Source organism: Gracilinanus agilis, chromosome 3, assembly GCF_016433145.1.
Source record: "Gracilinanus agilis isolate LMUSP501 chromosome 3, AgileGrace, whole genome shotgun sequence".
Classification (NCBI taxonomy): Eukaryota; Metazoa; Chordata; class Mammalia; order Didelphimorphia; family Didelphidae; genus Gracilinanus; species Gracilinanus agilis.
This window is the reverse complement of record NC_058132.1, coordinates 518593798-518600656: the sequence shown is the minus strand read 5'-3', so window position 1 is coordinate 518600656 and position 6859 is coordinate 518593798.

The following is a 6859-nucleotide window of genomic DNA, read 5'->3' as shown; positions in this document are numbered from 1 at the left end:
ATTTTCTCTGTGTAGAAGCTGTCGAGTGTTAAAGACTTCTTTTTTTTGTTATTATTCTTTCTCTTCTGAATTTCCTGTAACTGGTTAGCCATCATTAGCCCAGCAGCTTCTCAGGTTTATCCTCGCTCTCAGTGTCTGTCTGAGATCTATTGGCTCCTGAGGACTGAGTTTTAGTTTTTTCCAAGGTCAAGCCCCCTGGTGGATTCCCTTGCTTGAACCTCTGCAGGAGGTTTCTTTACAAGTCTCAGGGAGCTACTTCCACAGTCGTATACCCGTCTGCACTGGTTCCCCACTTGGGCTTTAGTTCCTGGTTGTATTTGCTTCCACCCACGCCTCTGCTCAGCCGGCACCCACGCCTCTGCTCAGCCGGCACCCAAGCCTCTGCTCAGCCGGCGCTCCGCTCCCAGCTTCCGCTCCCGCGCGCGCGCGCGCTCAGCTTTCGCGTGCGTTCTTGACTTAATGGGGTCCTAAGTCTTGCTGCTCTCAGGAACAGGTCCCGGAGCTGCTGATGACTCGATGGGTGCCCCAAACTTGCTCTATTTCTTTTTAGCTGGGTTCAGAGCTATAGGTGAGTGTGGAGGGGGTGGGGGTGGGGCGGTTGCTCAGCTCGCGCTTGAGTGAGAGCCCTTTTTAGCTTGGAAATGTCTCGATTCCACGTACCTTCCACGTACCTTCCACGCTGTGCCCTGTTGTGGGGTTCCTCCGTTCGTCTGGACTTGTTTTTATGTCCCCTTGAGGAGTTTTGTGTGTTTCGGTCAGGAGAGGTTTAGAGCTGCTTCTTACTCTGCCGCCATCTTAACCCGGAAGTCCTCTTAATTGTTTTTTTATGGAAACAACAAGTTTTATTTTATTTTAGATTGTTGGAAGAAAGTAGAGGTAGAGACGAATTTGGATTATAAATGAAATAAATGAAAGAAGCACCAGTGGTATGATCTATTAACATAGAAACAGTGTGGTCCTAAATATCAGACCTTGGGAAGAGATAGATAACATAAATACACAAGTAATCAAATATTTTTGCTAAACATATGTGTAGTCCTCCCTGGAAGGATTGATACAAAAGCTTTAAAAAGGCGCATCATGAGTTGTACACTGGAGAAGAGCTCAAGAAACTGCCTATATATGGGTATGAAAAGAGAAGGTATTTATGTGAAGTTAATAGCATGGTGCATTAGACAGTGTTAATATTAGAATAAGGAATATCTGAGTTCAAGTCCTGTCTCTAACACATACTAGCCACATAGCTGTGGCTGTCACTTAGTGATCCAGACACCTAAGATTAGATTACAAAGGGCAATTAAGCAGCAGAGTGGATAGAGTGCTAGACCCCCAGTTGGGGGGGAAATGAGTTAAAATGTAACCTCAGATACTTCCTGGTCTATTAACCTGAGCAAGTCACTTAACCCTGATTGCCAAGCTTTTGTCCCTTTTCTGCTTTAGAACTGTTACTAGGACAGAAAGTAATAGTTAAATTTAAAAAAAAAAAAGACTTAAGTTGTAGAACAGTTGCCAATTTGCATTGTTACAAATGATTTCCTCACTGACTCATAGGTCGCACCAGACCATATATTGGGATTAGTATTAATGTGTGGTTGTCAAAGTGAGGTTGAAGAGAGTCATCCATATGAGAGTATGCTGTAATCTATGCAAGAGTATAAGAGTACGGTTCTAGGGAGCTTATACTAGTTCAGCTACCATATGTTATTGCTTCTTTGTGGTCTTCTCTAGATATATGTGATTCTGGTGACTTTTTTGTTTTCTTTTTTTTCTTCTTGCCTTACAAGTTCAGCATTTGTTTGTTTGGTTTTTTGAACATTTAATAATATTCATTTTAAACATGGTTACATGATTCATGCTCCTACTTTCTCCTTCACCCCCTGCTATCCCCCCACCCATGGCCAACGCACATTTCCACTGGTTATAACATGTCTCATTGATCAAGACCTATTTCCAAATTGTTGATAGTTGCATTGGTGTGGTAGTTTCGAGTCTACATCCCCAATCATGTCCACCTCATCCCATGCGTTCAAGCAGTTGTTTTTCTTATATGTTTCCTCTTCTGCAGTTCTTCCACTGAATGTGGGTAGCATTCTTTACCATAAAACCCACAGAATTGTCCTGGGTCATTGCATTGCTACTGGTACAGAAGTCCATTGCATTCGATTTTACCATAGTATATCAGTCTCTGTGTACAACGTTATTCTGGCTCTGCTCCTTTCACTCTGCATAAGTTCCTGGAGGTCATTCCAGTTCACCTGGAACTCCTACAGTTTATTATTCCTTTTAGCACAAGAGTATTCCATCACCAGCATATATAAAAGTTTGTTCAGCTATTCTCCAATTGAAGGACATACCCTCCTTTTCCAGTTTTTTGCCACCACAAAAAGCTCAGCTATAAATATTTTCATACAAGTCTGTTTATCTATGATCTCTTTGGGGTACAAAACCAACAATGGTATGGCTGGATCAAAGGGCAGCCAGTCTTTTATAGCCCTTTGAGCATAGTTCCAAATTGCCAGCCAGAATGGTTGGATCAGTTCACTACTCCACCAGCAATGCATTAATATACCAATTTTGCCACATCCCTTCCAGCATTCATTACTCTCCCCTTTTTTCATTTTAGCCAATCTGCTAGGTGTGAGGTGATACCTCAGAGTTGTTTTGATTTCCACTTCTTTGATAATTAGAGATTTAGAACACTTTCTCATGTGCTTATTGATACATTTGATTTCTTTACCTGAAAATTGCCTATTAATGTCTCTTACCCATCTATCAATTGGGGAATGGCTTGATTTTTTTATTCAATTGATTTAACTCCTTGTATATTTGAGTAATTAGACCCCTGTCAGAGTTTTTTTGTTAAAAAGATTTTTCCCAAATTGTTGTTTCCCTTCTGATTTTGACTACATTGATTTTGTTTGTACAAAAGCTTTTTAGCTTAATATAATCAAAACCATGTAATTTACATTTTGTAATTTTCTCTAACTCTTGCTTGTTTTTAAAATCTTTCCTTTCCCAGAGATCTGACAAGTATACTATTTTGTGTTCACTTAACTTATTTCCCTCTTTATATTCAAGTCATTCACACATTCTGAATTTATCTTGGTGTACTGTGTTAGGTGTTGATCTAAAAATAATCTCTCACATATTGTTTTCCAAATTTCCCAGCAGTTTTTGTCAAATAGTGGATTCATGTCCCCAAAGTTTGGCTCTTTGGGTTTATCATACATTGTATTGCTGATGTCATAAACCCCAAGTCTATTTCACTGATCCTCCCTTCTGTCTCTTAGCCAGTAACATATTGTTTTGATGACTGCTGCTTTATAGTATAGTTTAATATCTGGTACCGCTAGACCCCCTTCCTTCACATTTTTTTTCATAATTTCCCTTGATATTCTTTATCTTTTGTTATTCCAAATGGAATTTTTTATACTTTTTCCTAATTCAGGAAAGAAGTTTTTTGGTAATTTGATAGGTATGGCACTAAATAGGTAAATTAATTTGGGTAGAATGGTCATTTTTATTATGTTAGCTCATCCTACCCATGAACAATTAATGGCTTTCCAATTGTTGAGATCCAGTTTTATTTTTTTTTTTTTGGAAAGTGCTTTGTAGTTGTTTTCATACAATTGTTGTGTTTGTTTTGGTAGATAGATTCCCAATTAGTTTATATTGTCTAGGGTGATTTTAAATGGTGTTTCTCTATCTACCTCTTGCTGCTGTGATGTGTTGGAAATATATAGAAATGCTGATGATTTATGTACATTTATTTTGTATCCTGCATTTTTTCTAAAGTTGTTGATTATTTCTACCAGCTTCTTAGTTGATTATCTAGGATTTTTTAAGTAGATCATCATATCATCTGCAAAGAGTGATAGCTTAGTCTCCTCATTGCCTATTTTGATACCTTCAATTTCTTTTTCTTCTCTAATTGCTACTGCTAGTGTTTCTAGTACTATGTTGAATAATAGAGGTGATAATGGACATCCTGGTTTCACTCCTGATCTTATAGGGAAGGCTTCTAATTTATCCCCATTGCATATAATGCTTGTTGATGGTTTTAGGAATATACTGCTTATTATTTTTAGGAAAGGTCCTTCTATTCCTATACTTTCCAGTGTTTTCAATAGGAATGGATGCTGTATTTTGTCAAAGGCTTTTTCAGCATCTATTGAGATAATCATGTGATTTTTGTTTGTTAGACTGTTGATATGGTCAATTATGTGGATGGTTTTCCTAATGTTGAACCAACCTTGCATTCCTGGTATAAATCCCACTTGATCGTGGTGAATGATTTTCTTAATTACTTGCTGGAGTCTCTTTGCTAGTATTCTATTTATGATTTTTGCATCTATGTTCATTAGGGAGATTGGTCTGTAGTTTTCTTTCTCTGTTTTTGGTCTCCCTGGCTTTGGAATCAGTACCATATTTGTGTCATAAAAGGAATTTGGTAGGACTCCTTCTTTGCTTATCATATCAAATAATTTGTATAGTATTGGGACTAGCTGCGCTTTGAATGTCTGATAGAATTCACTTGTGAATCCATCAGGCCCTGGTGATTTTTTCTTAGGGAGTTCTTTGATGGCTTGTTCAATTTCTACTTCTGATATGGGATTATTTAGGTATTCTATTTCTTCTTCTGTTAATCTAGGCAATTTATATTTTTGTAAATATTCATCCATATCTCCTAAATTGTTATATTTGTCACCATATAATTGGGTGAAATAGTTTTTAATGATTGCCTTAATTTCCCCTTCATTAGAGGTAAGGTCTCCCTTTTCATCTTTAATGCTGTCAATTTGGTTTTCTTCTTTCCTTTTTCTTATTAGATTGACCAGTACTTTGTCAATTTTATCTGTTTTTTCAAAATACCAGCTTCTAGTCTTATTTATTAATTCAATAGTTCTTTTACTTTCCATTTTATTAATTTCTCCCTTAATTTTTAGTATTTCTAATTTAGTTTTCATCTGGGGGTTTTTAATTTGCTCGCTTTCTAATTTTTTATGTTGCATGCCCAATTCATTAATCTCTGCCCTCCCTGATTTGTTAATATATGCACTCAAGGATATAAATTTCCCCCTGAGTACTGCCTTGGCTGCATCCCACAGAGTTTGGTAGGATGTCTCATCATTGTCATTTTCTTCAATGAAATTGTTGATTGTTTCTATGATTTCTTCTTTGACTAACTGGTTTTGGAGACTCATATTGTTTAATTTCCAATTGGTTTTTGATTTGCCTGTCCAGGTGCCCTTACTAATTATTATTTTTATTGCATTATGATCTGATAAGGTTACATTTATTATTTCTGCTCTTTTGCTTTTGTTTGCAATGTTTCTATGCCCTATTACATGGTCAATCTTTGTGAATATACCATGTACAGCTGAAAGGAAGGTGTATTCCTTTTTGTCCCTATTTATTTTTCTTCACATATCAATTAAATCTAATATTTCTAGGACTTCATTCACTTCTCTTACCTCTTTCTTATTTATTTTTCTGTTTGATTTATCTAGACCTGAAAGAGTAGTATGTAGATCTCCCACTATTATGGTTTTACTGTCTATTTCTTTCTTGAGCTCTGCCCAGTTTCTCCTTTATGAATTTGGTTGCTATGCCACTTAGTGCATACATATTGAGCAGTATTATTTCCTCATTGTTTATACTGCCTTTAATCAGGATGTAATGATCTTCCCTGTCTTTTTTAATCATATCTATTTTTATTTTGGCTTTGTCAGAAATCAGAATAGCCCCTCCTGCCTTCTTTTTCTCATTTGACACCCAAAAGATTTTGCACAAGCCCTTAACCTTAAACTTGTGTATGTCTACCCGCCTCATATCTGTTTCTTGTAGAGAACATATGGTAGGATTTTGGTTTCTGATCCACTCTGCTATTTGCTTCCTTTTTATGAGAGAGTTCATCCCATTCACATTCAGATTTATAATTATCAGTTGTGCATTCGCTGACATTTTTGTATCTTCCCCTAGTCCCACTCCTTTTTCTTATACTATTTTCTTATAAGCCAGTGGTTTGCTTTAAGCCAGTATCCCTTATCCACTCCCTTGATTAACTTCCCTTTCTACCCCCTTCCTTGTTATTCACCTCTTTTTATTTTTAACGATGTAATGAATTCCCTTCCCCTTCTTCTCCCCTCCCTTTTATGACCTCCCCACTCCCCTGCTCCCCTTGCTTTATCCCTTCTGACTTTCTCAGTAGGGTTAGATAGAGTTTTTTTTATCCCAATGGATAATGTAGCTACTCTTCCCTCTCTGGGTTGATTACACTGAGAGTAAGGTTTAAATATTACCTCTTAATGCTCTCTTCCTCTCCTTCTTATAATAGTATTTGCCCCCTCTCCTTCCCATGCCCTCTTTGTGTGTAATAGAATATCCTATTTTTCGTATTCACTCAAGTTTCTTTTGGTGTCCCCAACTACTCACCCCCCTCTTTCCCACCCCCCATGCCATCTTAGACCATTTAGTATTCCATCCTCTCCCTATGAATTATTCTTCTAATTGCTGTAATAGTGAATACTATAATACTGAATAGAGTTCACTACAGAGAATTATACATAGCATTTCTCCACATAGGAATACAGATAATTAGATCTTATTGAAGCCCTTAAAGAGGCAAATTTTAAAAATTATGAGTTTTCTTTCTTACCCTTCTGTTTCTTATTTACCTTTTCATGTTTCTCTTGATTTTTGTAGTTGGATATCAAACTTTCCATTTAGTCCTGGTCTTTTCTGTGCAAATACTTGGAAATCTTCAATTTTGTTGAATGCCCATACTTTCCCCTGGAAGTATATAGTCAGTTTTAATGGGTAGTTGATTCGTGGTTGAAGGCCCAGCTCTCTTGCCTTT